Source organism: Aquarana catesbeiana, linkage group LG03, assembly GCF_042186555.1.
Source record: "Aquarana catesbeiana isolate 2022-GZ linkage group LG03, ASM4218655v1, whole genome shotgun sequence".
Lineage (NCBI taxonomy): Eukaryota > Metazoa > Chordata > Amphibia > Anura > Ranidae > Aquarana > Aquarana catesbeiana.
Window position 1 is genome coordinate 262019868 of NC_133326.1, and position 17217 is coordinate 262037084.

Genomic DNA, 17217 nt, shown 5'->3' on the forward strand with positions numbered 1-17217 from the left:
ACTGATGCTATTCAGCAGTGGCCTCTAAACTTTGGCCCTCCAGTTGTTCAGGAACTATGATTTCCATCATGCCTAGACGTGTCTATGAATATCAGTGTTTTACAATGTCTCATGGGACGTGTAGTTCTGCAACAGCTTGAGGCCCATAGTTTGGAGATGCTCTACGGGATCACCTCTTTTTACAATTTTGTTACTATTCTTGGTTCCAGTTTTTTTTTAATTCTTGTCCTATTTTTAAACCTCATAACATGGTGATATTAAACTGCTCTTGATCATTGGTCTTGATATATGTTTTAACCACTTACAGACCACACGCCATTGTTATATGTTGGCTGTTTGAAGAGGAATATCGTTGTAATGGTAGAAGCTAGCTGCCATAACCCTGGTTTCCTTTTCTTTCAGATAGTGGTCTCAGTGGCAGATTCACTGCAAGATCACTTTTATCGGTGGCGGGAGAGGGGCCCCCCTCCCACCGCGCTCCGCTGTCCTCCGCCACGTCACTTCCGCCCATAGCTCTTGAAGAGACTTTTTTTTTCAAACAACATTATTATTTTTTATTGCATTTCACTGTAAATATGAGATATGAGGTCTTTTTGACCCCAGATCTCATATTTAAGAGGTCCTGTCATGCTTTTTTCTATTGCAAGGGATGTTTACATTCCTTGTGATAGGAATAAAAATTACACCATTTTTAAAAAAAAGTACAGTGTAAAAATAAAAAAAAGGTAAAATAAATAAGAAAAAATGGTTTTTTAAACGTGCCCCGTCCCACCGAGCTCACGTGCAGAAGCGAACACATGCGTGAGTAACATTAGCATATGAAAATGGTGTTCAAACCACACTGTGAGGTATCGCCACAATCGGTAGAGGGAGAGCAATAATTCTAGCCCTCCTTTGTAACTCAAAACATGCAACCTGTAGAATTTTTATAAAGCATCGCATATGGAGATTTTTAAGGGTAAAAGTTTGATGCCATTCCATGAGCAGGCGCAACTTTGAAGTGTGACATGTCAGGTATCAATTTTCTCGGCGTAACATCATCTTTCACAATATAAAAAAAATTAGGCTAACTTTACTGTTGTCTTATTGTTTAATTCAAAATAGTGTATTTTTTCCAAAAAAAGTGCGCTTGTAAAACTGCTGCACAAATACGGTGTGACAAAAAGTAATTTTCTAGCAAAAAAAAAAAGATTTTAACTTGTACACAACAAGTCTGAAAAATAGGCCCAGTTTTAAAGTGGTTAAGGTGTATATATTGGAACGAGCCTCATCATATCGCCAAATTACAGTCAGGTTTTCTAATTTTCACATTATATCACCCTGATAAGGAATCCACTATGTGGAAAGAGGCTTGGCTAATATGTATCCAAGAAATATATATATATCTATATATAGATAGATATATATATGGCTAACGCCTGTGTTAAAAAGGGGAGTTCTCATTGCAATTAACAATACTGTTAATTTTAACATTCTTAATTCCTATGCAGATCTTGATGGTCGGTATTTAATTCTGGCTTGCATGATTGACAACCTAACATACACGATAGGGAACTTATACACTCAAACCACCAATCAAATATGTTTTCTCAACAAGCTTTTCAAAATGATTTAATCTCTAAGCTCTAGCTCCCTTATAATTTGAAGGGACTTTAATCCCTTAAAAAAAAAAAAAAAAAAAAAAAAGATCGAGCTTCGAGGGTCATAGCTCGGCGAACTGGGGTAGCTGAAGTCCTACCCCACCAATGGTCAAAATGTATGTCTCCTATGACCTATAGTTCTGGAGATACGGGACTCCTTGCGCAGCCTGTCAGAAGCTACATACAGATCGGCCAGTTTAAATATAAACTGGCACACTCTGTTTGCAGCAGACTGAGAGGATGAGCTCACAGTGCCTCTTCTCACTTCTTGTCAGAGGCACTGAGCTCAATGGACAGCTTGGAGTCTTGGATCAATGGTAAAGTACCATTTGCCCAAGCTGTCCAATAAAATGCTGCAATGGAGGCACACCTCTCACTGCAGTGTCATAGAAGGGGGCATGTGTCTAAAAGACACATGCTCCCTTCCAGCGCAGCCCTCTTAACTAGAAGGAAAAAAACATGGGTTTATGGGTATAAAATGTATCCATAATCCCATGCTTTTCTCACACAGTTAAGAGGGAGAATATGAATATTTACTGTGAAATTACTGGTTGGAACTATGTAACCTGAGTGTATCTGGCTCTGATACTAGCCAGTGCCTCACCAGCCACTGACCTCACAGCACGTCCCTGCTAGACTCCACCACAATACTTTAAAAAAAATCTCAATCACTATCTTCACAATTGCTTAAGAAAGATGTATACGATGCTTGGAGATGTCCTTGTGCAAATGAAAAAGACTATATCTTTTACTCTGCTCGACATAGATTCTACTCTAAAATAGATCTAATTTTCGTTGACAAATAGTTACTTCAGAAAATAACTACTACTACTATTGGTAATATAACATGGTCAGACCATGCCCCTACCTCCATAACCATTGCTGATCAATATTGTCATAGCCCATGGCATATCAATACTTTAATATTAAAAACTTTCCAGAATGTAGAATTTTTGGTTGTTCACTCACAATCAGTAACTGATCCTTTAACTTTATGGTGCCCTCACAAAGCATATATGAGCTGTATCATACTACAATTGTGTGCCAGAGGTAAGAAACAGAGAACACAGCAAGTTGACCAGACCAGACATTCAAAAACTTGAGGCTCAAAACATGCCTCCACCAAAAATATCTCTGAAAGACTTCTTACACTGAACTAAAAACCCTACTAATATCACAATTTGATAAATATGTCCACAGATTAAAACTTCACTACTACTCTAATGGCAACAAAGCAGGGAAACATTTAGCTAGGAAAGGCAAAATGATCTAGACTAAATCCAAAATATCAATAGAAAAATTGGTGTATATTGCGCTGACATGCAAACGTATATCAACTAGCAGCCAGCACAACACTAAAACAAGTGTAAATCAAGAGATAAGTGAAAGATAAAATTTTGTGTAGTGCTCAAAAATTCATAGTCATAAAAATTCATATATATACAAACTAATATATACTGTGCAATGTCTACAAAAAAACTGTGAAAAGTGATGTGAAATTCACACCCAAACTAAAGTCCATGTGCCATCATGTAAAGATTTTTAAACCATGAATATAACAGTCCTTGGATAAAGTGAAAACAGATTTTATAGCCAGAAGTGGAATTCCATGTGCAATCAGTGTTATGCCCCGTACACACGGTCGGCTTTGTTCGGAAATCCCGACAACAAAATCCTAGGATTTTTTCCGACGGATGTTGGCTCAAACTTGTCTTGCATACACATAGTCACACAAAGTTGTCGGAAAATCCGATCGTTCTAAACGCAGTGACGTAAAACACGTACATCGGGACTATAAACGGGGCAGTGGCCAATAGCTTTCATCTCTTTATTTATTCTGACAATGCGTGGCACTTTGTCCGTCGGATTTGTGTACACACGATCGGAATTTCCGACAACGGATTTTGTTGTCGGAAAATTTTATATCCTGCTCTCAAACTTTGTGTGTCGGAAAATCCGATGGAAAATGTGTGATGGAGCCTACACACGGTTGGAATTTCCGACAACAAGGTCCTATCACACATTTTCCGTCGGAAAATCCGACCGTGTGTACGGGGCATTAAAGTGGAGGCACAGACAATAGAACCACCACTGTGGTTAGTTAGTGAGGAGGCTTAGCAGACTAAGGAGACTCAAATGGGCATATGCTCAGTGAGTCAACAAGGCATATTGTGTAAACACCAAAGTATGGGCCCTCCATGTCTGGGCTCCAGATCAAGATGGAAGATATAGATAGATGAATCCGCGCTTAGGACAGTGTGAGAGCTGCTGCCTATCCCTAATTAGTACCCCTAGGGGTCTAATTGCATAAATAGATAAGTGATATGAGAATGAAAACGGCGCTGCCCTCTAATTTATTAAATAATGTCATAAAATGCAAACTAAATATAGATGGCTACAATATATAAAAACTCCACCAATAGCTATCATAATACGGTCTTAACCAAAAGAAAACCATATATTCGGAGATGACCGAAAATACTCAAAAACACCAGTGATTTAAAAACTGCTAAATAAAATAAGTCCCCCCAGTGGGATAAATGTGTCTGCCGAGGTAAAATATATGATAAATGAATGAAAAAATAATAATATGGTGATCGGTGCAGTTAATTGATAAATTGACCCCAGAGTTCAAAAATTTTGGGACAAAATGACGCCAGAGAAAAACATTATATAGTGAGAAATTCTGTGTGCGTAGTAGTGTCAGTGTGATAACCGTGTTACCTCTTTCATATGTGTATACAAAAAATTAAGTTGGGTTGAGATTGAACCCAATGTTCAAAAATATTGGGACAGTATGGCGCTTATAAGCCGTGAAATGTCCTTATGTGTGACACACTAAAATGCAAATCAAAACGCTCTCTGTGCATTAGATACAGTAAAAAATAAGTATAAAGATAACATGCATAAATGATTAATTCCAGTTTCTCTTGTTTATACCAGATGATAATTAACTTCTAAAAAGTTTTCTATATATAGTCCATGCAAAAAAAAATGTTTTTAACCAGATGGAAAAACAGAGTTCAAATGTGAATGCTGATTATTTCACCCATGAGGGCTCACCACAGTGACTTCTGTGCGTTTAATTCAAATGGTGACTTGAAGTGCTCGCCCTCCAATGATACCCCACTCACCAGAAATAATCACCCCTACAGGGGTACCGAGCGACAGAGTGGGTGTCTCAGGGCGGATGATGTTGACTCCAGTTATACTGCCGTTCTTCTGCTGTATGCAATCCTTACGGCTGTTCCAGGGAACATAAAATTGCTGGTAGCATGGGCTATGTAGATATTAATCACTTGCAATCCACCCTGTAGCGGTTTTACTGCTACAGGGCAAAACTTATGCCCCCGGATCACACATATATATATATATATATATATATATATATATATATATATGTGTGTATGTGTGTGTGTGTGTGTGACAACATCAAGTGACAACACTGAAGAAATGGCACTTTGCTACAATGTAAAGTAGTGAGTGTACAGCTTGTATAACAATGTAAATTTGCTGTCCCCTCAAAATAAGTCAACACACTTCCATTAATGTCTAAAACACTGGCAACAAAAGTGAGTACACCCCTGAAGTGAAAATGTCCAAATTGGGCCATTTTCCCTCCCCGGTGTCATGTGTCATTAGTGTTACAAGGTTTCAGGTGTGAATGGGAAGCAGGTGTGTTAAATTTGGTGTTATCGCTCTCACTCTCTCATACTGGTCACTGGAAGTTCAACATGGCACCTCATGGCAAATAACTCACTGAGTATCTGAAAAAAAAGAATTATTGCCAAGACCCTGAAACTGAGCTGCAGCATAATGGCCAAGACCATAGAGCAGTTTAACAGGACAGGTTCCACTCAGAACAGGCCTTGCCATGGTCGACCAAAGCATGCATGTGCTCAGCGTCATATCCAGAGGTTGCCTTTGGGAAATAGACATATGAGTGCTGCCAGCATTGCTGCAGGGGTTGAAGGGGTGGGGGGTCAGCCTGTCAGTACTCAGACCATACTCCGCACACTGCATCAAATTGGTCTGCATGGCTGTTATCCCAGAAGGAAGCCTATTCTAAAGAGGATACACAAGAAAGCCCGCAAACAGTTTGCTGAAGACAAGCAGGCTAAGGACATGGATTACTGGAACCATGTCCTGTGATCTGATGAGACCAGGAAAAACTTATTTGTTTCAGATGTTGTCAAGCGTGTGTGGCGGCAAACAGGTGAGGAGTACAAAGACAAGTGTGTCTTGCCTACAGTCAAGCATGGTGGTGGGAGTGTCAAGGTCTGTGCGCTGCCAAAACTGGGGACCTACAGTTCATTGAGGGAACCATGAATGGCAACATGCACTGTGACATATTAACCCTTTCATGACTAAGCCTATTTTTGAAATTTGGTGTTTACAAGTTAAAATCCGTATTTTTTGCTAGAAAATTACTTAGAACCCCCAAACATTATATATATATTTTTTAGCAGAGAATCTAGAGAATAAAATGGAGATTGTTGCAATATTTTATATCACACGGTATTTTTGCAGCAGTGTTTTAAACGCAAATTTTTGGAAAAGGGACATTTCCATGAATTTTAAAAAATCCAAACAGTAAAGTTACCCCAATTTTTTTGTATAATGTGAAAGATGATGTTACGCCGAGTAAATAGATACCAAACATGTCACGCTTTATAATTGCACGCACTCGTGGAATTGCGACAAACTATGGTAGCTATGAATTTCCATAGGCGGTTACGGTTACCAGGTTAGAGTTACAGAGGAGGTCTAGTGCTAGAATTATTGCTCTCGCTCTGACGATCGCGGCGATACCTCACATGTGTGATTTGAACACCGTTTACATATGCGGGCGCGACTTCCGTATGCGTTTTCTTCGCTGCGTGAGCTCGCGGGGACGGGGGCGCTTTCAAAATTTTTTTTATTTATTTATTTATTTTATTTATTTTTAGATTTATAAATTGTGTTTTTAAAAAAAAATGTTTTTTTTTTTACTTTTATTGCTGTCACAAGAAATGTAAACATCCCTTTTGATAGTAATAGGTGGTGAAAGGTACTCTTTATGGAGGGATCGGGGGTCTAAAAGACCTCCGATCCCTCCTCTGCACTTCAAAGTATTCAGATCGCCGAAAACAGCGATTCTGAATACTGTATATGTTTTTAAATTCGGCGCCATTGGCAGCCGAGTAAATGGGAAGTGACGTCATGACGTCGCTTCCGCGTTTACATTGAGAAGGCTGGAACGAAGCCGCCCACGGCTTCATTCCAGCCCGCCCACAGCCGCCGGAGACAGCCGTTTGGAGGCGGCGGGAGGGGGGGGATGTCCCCTCCCGCTCCTCCGGTATAACAGGCATCATCCCGGTATAACCCCGGAAATCCGAGTACGCATATCTGCGTACGGTCGGCGGGAAGGGGTTAAAGCAGAGCATGATTTCCTTCCTTTGGAGACTGGGCCCCGGGGCAGTATTTCAACATGACAACGACCCCAAACACACTTCCAAGATGACCACTGCCTTGCTAAAGAAGCTGAGGGTAAAGGTGATGGACTGGCCAAGAATTTCTCCAGACCTAAACCCTATTGAGCATCTGTGGGGCATCCTCAAACAGAAGGTGGAGGAGCGCAAGGTCTCTTATGCCCCGTACATACGGTTGGATTTTCCGATGGAAAATGTCCGATCGGAGCATGTTGTCGGAAATTCCAACCGTGTGTGGGCTCCATCGGACATTTTCCATCGGATTTTCGGACACACAAAGTTTGAGAGCAGGCTATAAAATTTTCCGACAACAAAATCTGATCGCGTCAATTCCGACCATGTGTGGCCTGTTCCGACGCACAAAGTGCCACGCATGCTCAGAAGAAATTCTGAGACGGAACAGCTCGGTCTGATAAACTTAGCGTTCGCAATGGATACAACACTTTCGTCACGGTGCAATGTTAAAAATGGTTTAATACAGCGCACTCTCTTCTTCTTTATAATGTGAGAAGAATGAAGTAGTTTTGCTGCTCATATTCACACAGACTTCTCACAAACTTCTTTCTTTATTATTTATCGGGATATATTTTGATTATTCTGAAAAAAATATTTTTTTTTTTTGTTTTTTAAAGGCATTTTTTTTTTTTTTTAGGTTTGTATTTTTTCCAAGGCTGGTCTTTGTTTTATTTTATTTTTAGTTTTACTCCAAAATATTTTTGTGTGTGTTTTATGTGTCAAGTTACCACAACACCATTGATATCTTATATTATTTAATCTCAAGGAGATTGTTTGGTGTTGGTGTCCCTTGTTAATTTCACATTGTACTTTAGAAATGTACCTGCCTCCTCACAAACAAACTGTACTTTTTGAAGGAAAACACACATAGGCAAGTATAATTGAAACCAAAAATCCTTTATTAAGGGCTCAGAACCAAACAAAGAGGGAGGCAACACTGGAGAAACAGCAGAAATTAGCGAAGCCTTGGACCCCCAGGGCAGACATCAATTCTTTAACATCAAAATTGGTGGTCTGAGGAGTCCATATGTAAGGGAGTGCAGTCTGGTCCAGAAGTCCTAGAGATCCGGAAAGCAGCAGATGACATATGTGTCCCCAGGCTGTGGTACCACAAGAGGCTGCATCTTTTGCCAGACCAGACTGGACCCAGGGTCATCACTTTCTGGTCTTCTTTCCACGCTTCCTTCCTGGCTGTGGCTCTGCTGTTGGAGATGTGGCAGGAGGAGGAGTAGGACCTGGAGGAGGAGGAGGACTAGTAGGACCTGGAGGAGGAGGAGGAGAAGTAGAAGGACCTGGAGGAGGAGGGGGAGGACCATGTGTGAGGTCACAAATGTGGGTAGCAGATGTTATTTGGTCCCTCAACCCCTTATTGAGAGCTTCCAACATTCATGACTCACACATGAGTTGTTGGACCTCCTTCATCCGCTGCATTTTACAGGCAATTATGCCAGCAAAGTCCTCCTCCACAGTGTGGGGGGCTGTCAGGGCCTCTGTAGCCTTCCAAAAGAGACCTATGGCAGCCTCCTCTAGGGTACTCCTCTTCCTGCCACTTTCTCTTTGCGGGTGTAGGGGAGGGACCTGGATATCAGGCAGCCTGCTCGCCCCGGCCACCTCCTGGCTGAGACTTCCCTGTGTATGAAAAAGGGACATGGTTTTAGTTTCTGTATCATCAATCCCAAACATAAATTAGTACTCCAAACTAACATCTAGTTAACATCATTGATTGGACAACCTGAACTATTTAGAGGAATGCTATACCTGGCTCAAGCTGGGCTCCTCCACATGTTGCTGCCTGGAAGGCCCAGGTTGGGCGACAGAAGCCTCAGCTGGGGGGGAAGGAAGTGTGGAAGGACGACTGGAGAGTGATGACCTGGGTTCAGTCTGTCCTGCCAGAAAATGAAGCCTGTCATAGTACCACATCCTGAGGACATAGATGTCATCTGCTGCTCCAGATCTCTGCGAATCCTGGACCTTCTTGTGCTCCCTTAGATAAGTGCTCCTCAGGCCACCAATTAGGATCTTCAAATAGGTGGTGTCTGCCGTGGGGATCACCTGCTTCACAATTTCCAGCAATTGATCCAGTGCTGCCTTCCTCTTTGTTTGGTTCTTATAATGTGGGTGGTTTATCTCCCACAGACAAGGCAGCTCCATGAACATGTCAATGAAGATTGCCATAAAGTCGGTATCGTTCAAGATATCCGTTTTCACTGCAAGACACAACACAAGACAAACCCTAATGTCAGGCAAAACTCTCCTAATCTAGTTACAATATAGGCCTCAATCTAGAAGCAGTATAGGCCCAAGTTTGGCTCTTACCTTCGTTATCATGATCGGTGCCTCCGATACTCCTTCCTCCGCTCACAGATCGTATGTACTACGCATGCGTGTTACGCTTTCTACACACTGCGCATGCGTGTAACTCCGCCTGCCCCTGACGTTCTTTCTAGTCTATTCCCCGCCCCTTTTTGTTCGACGCAGTGGGTGAAGAGCACATGTCGGAGTAAGAGCGGGTGCATGCTAATTACAGGAACGAGGAGGAGGAGGAGGAAAGCCCGGATCCGGACACGTCCCGATCCAGAAGAAGAAGATTTAAGGCCACAAATATGTCCTTTGGGGAGATGTTGGAGATGGTCGACATCCTGAAGAAGGCGGACTATGATGGAAAGTATGGACCTTACCCCAACCCCAATATCAGAAAGGCCAAGATCATGGCAAAAGTGGTCAAAAGTCTGCACCGGAATTTCGGGGTACGACGATCGAAAGATCAGCTCAGGAAGCGGTGGTCGGACCTGAAATTAAGAGAGCCCGAGCAGTACAGAAAGATCCGGAGAGTGCTGCAAAAAAGTAAGTAGTTGTGCTATGTTCCTATTCTTTTTGTCTTTATTACGTTCGTGCTGCTCCATGTGCTTTTCTTAAGTGTTGTACAGTTTAAAATGGCAACTTTCATGTTCATGGGCCCATTATTCGTTCGTATCAAACATTTTTTTTTTTGGGCCTATAAAACACCATTGTTTAGGCCATATGCATTTGCCCACATTTTTTAGGGCCTACTTGTATGAAAAATATTTGGTTGTGTAGATGGGTTTGTGACTAGAATGAAATGCAAACTAGATTCTCTGTAAGGAGAGGACACTCAGCAGCTGTTTTCACATCTGGACGCTGGAGCACTAGTGTGGGACACCAGAACACCCTTTTTATTAGGGGGCCCACACAGGTGCTCCAGTGTATACTATAGGGGGGTCTCCATCTGTGAAGCTTGTACAAGACAGGTAAAGTCTTGAAGCTTGACAACGGACAATAAAAATGCTACATCTTGGAACTCAGCCAAAATAGACAATTGTACCCCACTTCCAAGCAATGTTTCATCTTTATATTTAGGTGCCATCAAATATCTGTGTGCTAATTATACCATTTTTGTTTTACATAGGGGAGAAAAGACTCGGAGGACACCCCTCATCCGAGGAGACCACAGACCCCCCACCTCGGGAAGAAGGGGAAATACCCCCAACCCAAGCAGAGCAGGAGGAGGAAGAAGACGTGGTGGAAATTGGCACCACAACAGGTGAGTGTCTGCGACCACAGACTCAGGTAAGAGATGGATGCCGGCATATTTATAATACCTATTTTTTTTTTTTCTCTCTTTTTAGGTGATCGTGATGTTGTGGATCCAGGGCATTTCACCTGTGAAAGTGCACAGATCCTGATTGGGGAGATCATGGGGTGTAATTTAGCTTTGGAAAACATCAAGAAAAACATCAATGATGTTATTCAAAAAAATAATAACATCATTGATGTTTTGGGGAGAGTTTAAAACCCCTCCAAATCCCTTTGTTTTTTTGTATGCTACAATGTTAAAAATGTTTTAGCGATTTTTAGAAAAGCCAAAATTTGAGGATGCACACAGTGTGCCAACATGTGCTATCTGCCATCACGGGAGATCAATGGACGCGTTTTGGGGATGCAACCCGTTCCTCAATAATAAACTAGCTGAGAGGAAGGGGTTGCTCCCCCAAAACACGTCCCTTGATCCCCCGTGATGGCAGCTAGCACATGTTGACATTCGTAAATTGGTGTGCATCTTCAAAATTTGGCTTTTCCTGGGGTAACTTCACCCCATCTGAACGCAATATCAAACACAGTTCCTAAATACTCATGTCTGATATTGCCTTCAAGTTTTACCATATGTGAACTTTGTAAGTTCAAGATTTGTGTCTATCTTGTTGGTTTTACACATGCCTGTTTTTTCTTAAATGGACATTTCTATTTTTGATAACGCCACCCCAAAAATTGTTATACAACAAACATGTTGGTTTGTTTTAAAAACCTTTTCTAAATGCACATGTGATTGTGCAGGTATTAAAAAGATTGTTAATCAAGAATGTGTGGATTATTGTCTCAACGCTAAAACACTTTTGTGGTGATGTAATTGCTGCTTTCTGTGACAATGGGTGTTATTTCCTAAGGGCAAATCCACTTTGCACTACAAGTGCAGTTTCAGTGCATTTTCAAGTGTACTTGTAGTGCAAAGTGTATTTGCCTTTAGTAAATAACAACCAACAGTGCTTGGTATAAGGTTACACAATCACGCCATTTTCAGGACTCACCACATTTCAGTCAGGGTCAGCTAAAACAAACACAAGCAGTAAATGTCACCAAAGATTTGCTTAATTTTTGTTTTATTTGATCAAGGTTTCACAAATTGTCTGGCATATTGATGGCCCACCTACCCGCAAAGAACTCAAGATATCTTAGCCGGACATCACGGGCACTCAGAGAGGGCAAGTCAGGACAGCCACTTTTAAGCGCCGTCAGGGTTGTTTCATTTATAGTTCCGGCCTCAGGCCCAACTGAGCCAGCATAGTTGGCAGAATGTTGCCGTAAAAAGTTATGTAGAACACAGCACGCCAGGATTATGTGATTCAGTTTATACTCCGCCATATGGATGGGTGTAAGAAATAGGCGGAACCGGCTGGCCATGATTTCAAACGTGTTCTCCACCACTCTTCTGGCTCTGGCCAGCTGGTAATTAAAAACCTTCTGTTCCGGGGTGAGGGTCCTCATCGGGAATGGCCGCATAAGATGGTCCCCCAGCGCAAATGCTTCATCCGCAACGAAGACGAATGGGAGTCCTTCCACATTCTCTTCTGCTGCCATTCTGGAGATGCCTGTAAAACTCCGTCTGGGCGATCACTCCACCATCGGACATCCGGCCATTCTTCCCCACTTCCACATACAGGAACTCGGAATTAGCCGACACCCCCGCCAACATCACAATACTATTGAACCTCTTGTAATTATAATAGTACGACCCCGAGTTGGGTGGTGGGACGATGTGGATGTGTTTCCCATCAATTGCCTCTCCGCAGTTAGGAAAGTCCCACCGCTGGGCGAAGTGGGAGGCCACAGTCTGCCATTCCTGTGGCGTGGAAGGAAACTGTTGAGGAAAACAAAAATAAATTAGTATTTTTGCACAAACATGGAAAGCAGATTAGACACAAACATTCTTGGCCAACATCCAGATAACATTTATTAAGGGGAATTTTACAACACCAATGCCCCCTCTCATGGGCCATTTCTAACATTATAGGGGGGGAATCTTGGCCAGGTAACCCTCTCCACTTCATTGAGAGATGAATGCCTAAATAATGGGTATTACTTGGAACAGCCCCTCCTTAGTTACACTATTGGCAGACCACTGGACAGGTAAGAAGTGTCATAATACAAAGATATAAATACACAATGTACACATTTGAGCACATTTGGACATTCTGCTATTACCTAGCAAGATAATAATAGGATACAAAAACTTTAAACAGTGCCATTTGAAAGTATTCAGGCAGGCCCTTGCACTACATGCTTTGGGGAATTCATCCATACATCTGACCAAAAAAGAGGTGGGTATAGTGTGTATGGGTTTGGCAAAGTCAGCAGATAGATGATTGAGGATAGATAGAGAATTGGGATCAGCTGACTTAGCAGTTGGGGGGAGGGAGGGTTAAAACTGATTTGGGGACACCACAAAAAAAAGCCTCTGGCACTCTGCCTGAATTTAATGCACAAATCAGATTTCTAAACATTTTAGGGGTGTTTGGGGTAAAGCACTACTATGGAGCTGATAAAATACATTGTTAAGTGACTACATGATGTGAATATAGGGCAGGAGACCATGCTGGGGAGGTAAGTGAAGGCAAATATGTATGAAGGAGAAAAAAAATAAATAAAATTCCAGCATGCATGAGGACAAAGGGGACATTCACAGCATATTACAATCATGGTAATTAGGGAATGAGGAAAGAAATACAATATATTATCAAACATTAAATACAATAAAATGTGATATTAAAGGATACAAATCTTACCTTAATATAGTCCTTCTGCAGGACCTGTATGATGGCAGAACAGGTCTCTGGGATAATGATCCCTAGAGCCTGGGGGGAGATGCCTGTCAAGAACTTCAAGTCCTGGGGGGGCGTGGCTACCTCGCAGCTGAATGGACGCTTAAACCCACATCTCCGCTCCAGCTTCAGGAACCGAAGCCTTGGGGACGACACAACGACCCTGCTCAACCTCAAAAACGAGCCTAAAAGCCCTGCAACTATCGCAAGATGACCCGCAGGAAAAAGGACAACGATCAGCTGAAGAAATTACCGGATTTCTTCCAGATGAAAGACCGCGGCCTTCTCCAAGATGGCGCCGGCGCCATGCGAGATCCTCCTTCCCCCACAGGCAGCGCGAGGTCTGCGTTCTCCAGCCCGGGCTCACAAGCAGGCTCCAAGCACAGCTCTCCTGGTGCCTCCACACCCATGTCCCGCAGCCCAGCAAAGTCCAAACCTCGGTTGACGGAGGACACTCAGCAAGGCAGCATGACTCCGGATACCATGGAGGACACAAGGGAGCTGGTGGACCCGTTCACAGCCTTCCCAACAACGGGTAAGCCTGTATCAGACACCACCTTAAAAGATATGCTTGTCTCCCTACGCAGCTCTATGCATACAGATATGATGCAATGTGTACACAACTTTAAATCTGAACTAGGAGCTATAGGGGGAAGAGTTGATCACATAGAGGATAAAATGGGGGATTTTGCAGCATCTCACAATACTCTGATTGACGCCCATAACGACCAGTCTGATGAGATTACATGGCTTAGGTCAAAGGTCGCCGACCTTGAAGACAGGTCAAGAAGAAACAACATTAAGATTAGAGGGATCCCTGAAAATGTTCTTCCCCCACAACTCCAGCAATATGCACAGGATCTAATCCAAACCTTCTTACCTAACATCCCAGATAATGAAATCTATATAGACCGCATTCACAGACTCCCAAAGCCAGCACACCTCCCTGACAACATACCCAGGGACGTGCTGATGCGAGTACACTTTTACCAGACCAAGGAACAACTCATGTCTGCGTTCCGTAAAAACCAACAACCCACAGAAAGATTTGCACACCTCCAACTGTTCGCAGACCTCTCACAATTCACCATGCAAAAACGAAAAGCCTTATTGCCGGTGACCAAAGCTCTCCGCAACCACGATATACCATATCGGTGGGGATACCCCGTGAAATTAACAGTTACCCATGATGGTAACACTACGGTAATCACAGACGTGGAGGAGGGACTCAAATTGCTCCGATCACTAGACATACTACCCGTTCGCCCCTCAGAGGGCCCCTCACCCCCTGCAAAACTCGACACTCAGTACGAATGGCAAACAGTGTCCAGAAAGAGCAGTACCAAACGAAACAACTCAAAAACACCCAAATATAAAACCTAATTCTACTTCACCGCATCAAGGTTCCTGCTAAGGCCTGGAGCATGTACCAAAGTTTCCCCCCTGCTTGAGATATGGGCATTTGCTGTGCCCTCAGATGCAAGTTCAACCCCACAGTTATTTTGCAATACTTGTTTTTTTTACAATTATCTTTTATTCTTTCCCCTACTCTGATCTCTCTCTCCCTCTACTGGTCTGAGCTCCAAGTGGACATCCTCATCAAAGTGGACCCGAGAAGCAACAACCAGCCCAACCAACGTCGACTCATCAAAACAAGATGGACTACTCCAAAGAGACCAAGGTACTACACGCACCACTCCCCATACTACTCTAAATGGCGCTTAAAATAGTTTCATTTAATGTAAATGGCCTCAACCACCCGGCCAAGAGAGCTTCTGTATGGAAAGAAGCAATAAAGCTCCAAGCAGATGTCTTATGCCTTCAAGAGACACACTTTGCCACTGGTAATACCCCACATTTTCAACACCAGCAATTTCCTCATGTTTTTCTAGCCTCAGCTCCTTCGAAACAAAAAGGGGTCCTTATCGTTATTAGAGACTCTGTAGCCTTTCATCTTTTGGAAACACATGTAGACCCAGCTGGAAGATATATAATACTCATAGGAAAGCTTAATAACAAACCCTTTACCATCGCTAACTTATATGCTCCTAACTCTCACCAACTCCGTTTCCTGAGGAGACTCTACCGTAAAATTTCTACCGTTCAACAGGGATCTCTGATTGTCTGTGGAGACCACAACATAGCACCTGACCACTCTTTGGACACTACCTCCAAGGCCAAGCGTCCTCCTCCTTCACTTCAGCCTCTGCTACACTCAGAAAATATATTCGATGTATGGCGCTGCCAACATGCAAATGAGAAGGACTACACCTTTCATTCTGCTAGACATAATTCATATTCCAGAATAGATTTGATTATGGTTGATAAAATGTTATTGCAGGCAGTGTCCTCCTCCACCATACATGATATCACATGGTCTGACCATGCTCCTGTATTGGTCACGGTGGTGGAGGGGCACACTCCAAGCCCGGCATATATATGGAGAGCCAACACACGTATTCTTCAAATGCCACAGCATGTTAAGAATTTAAGTAAAAACCTAACTGAATTTTTTGAAGCCAATACTGGTTCGGTGTTAGATCCGGCAGTGTTGTGGTGCGCCCATAAAGCGTTTGTTAGAGGGTTGATGCTTCAGATAAGTGCAAGGGAGAAGAGGCAGAGGACGCAAAAGCTAAACTCACTAATCAATGATATCAAAGACCTGGAGACAGTAAATAAACAAAACCCTACCCCTCACAATGCCCAAAAATTATCCCAACTCCGTTTGGATCTCAGACTCCTATTGATCGAAAGATATGACAAACATATACAATACCTTAGAATGTCTCATTACTCATCGGGCAACCGTGCAGGCAAATTCTTAGCCCAGAGGCTCAAGATAGCTAGAACCAAGTCCAAAATTCCTTTCTTGACACACCCCATCACTAAACACAACATTTACAATCCCAAAGACATAGCAAACTCCTTTGCTGAATACTACTCTACGCTATACAATCTGAAAACAGACCCTGACACTCCACAGCCAACTGAGGAGAAAATTCAGGCTTTTCTAGCGCAACTCAATCTCCCTTCTCTATCTCATACGCAACTTGAGACCCTTAATGCCCCCATTACTGAGTCTGAGATCCAAAGGGGATACAATCACTCCCCCTGGGTAAATCTCCAGGCCCAGATGGCCTCCCTAATGGGTATTATAAGGCATTCCAATCCATACTAGCCCCAACCCTGCAAACAGTATACTCTGCTGCGGTGTCCTCTGCCTCGTTTCCCCCAGAAATGCTTAAAGCATATGTAGTAACTATCCCAAAGCCTGGTAAGGAGCCTACCTCCCCGGCCAACTTCAGGCCAATATCATTACTTAACACTGATGTTAAGCTTTATGCAAAAATATTGGCCCACAGACTGCTTCCAATCCGCCCACTTCTTATAAAACCCGACCAATCTGGCTTCACGGCAGGAAGACAACCGGCCGATGCCACCAGAAGAGTCATCAACATAATACAACATGCCGGGTCGTGTCGGACGCCTTCTCTGCTCCTCTCTTTGGATGCGGAGAAGGCGTTCGACAGGATACATTGGGGTTATATGAACCAAACCCTGCAAAAATACGGGTTCGCCGGCCCCATCCTATCTGCTATACGGGCATTGTATTCTTCTCCCTGTGCACAAGTCTTTACATCTAATTTACTATCTGACACCTTCAACATATCAAACGGGACTAGACAGGGCTGTCCC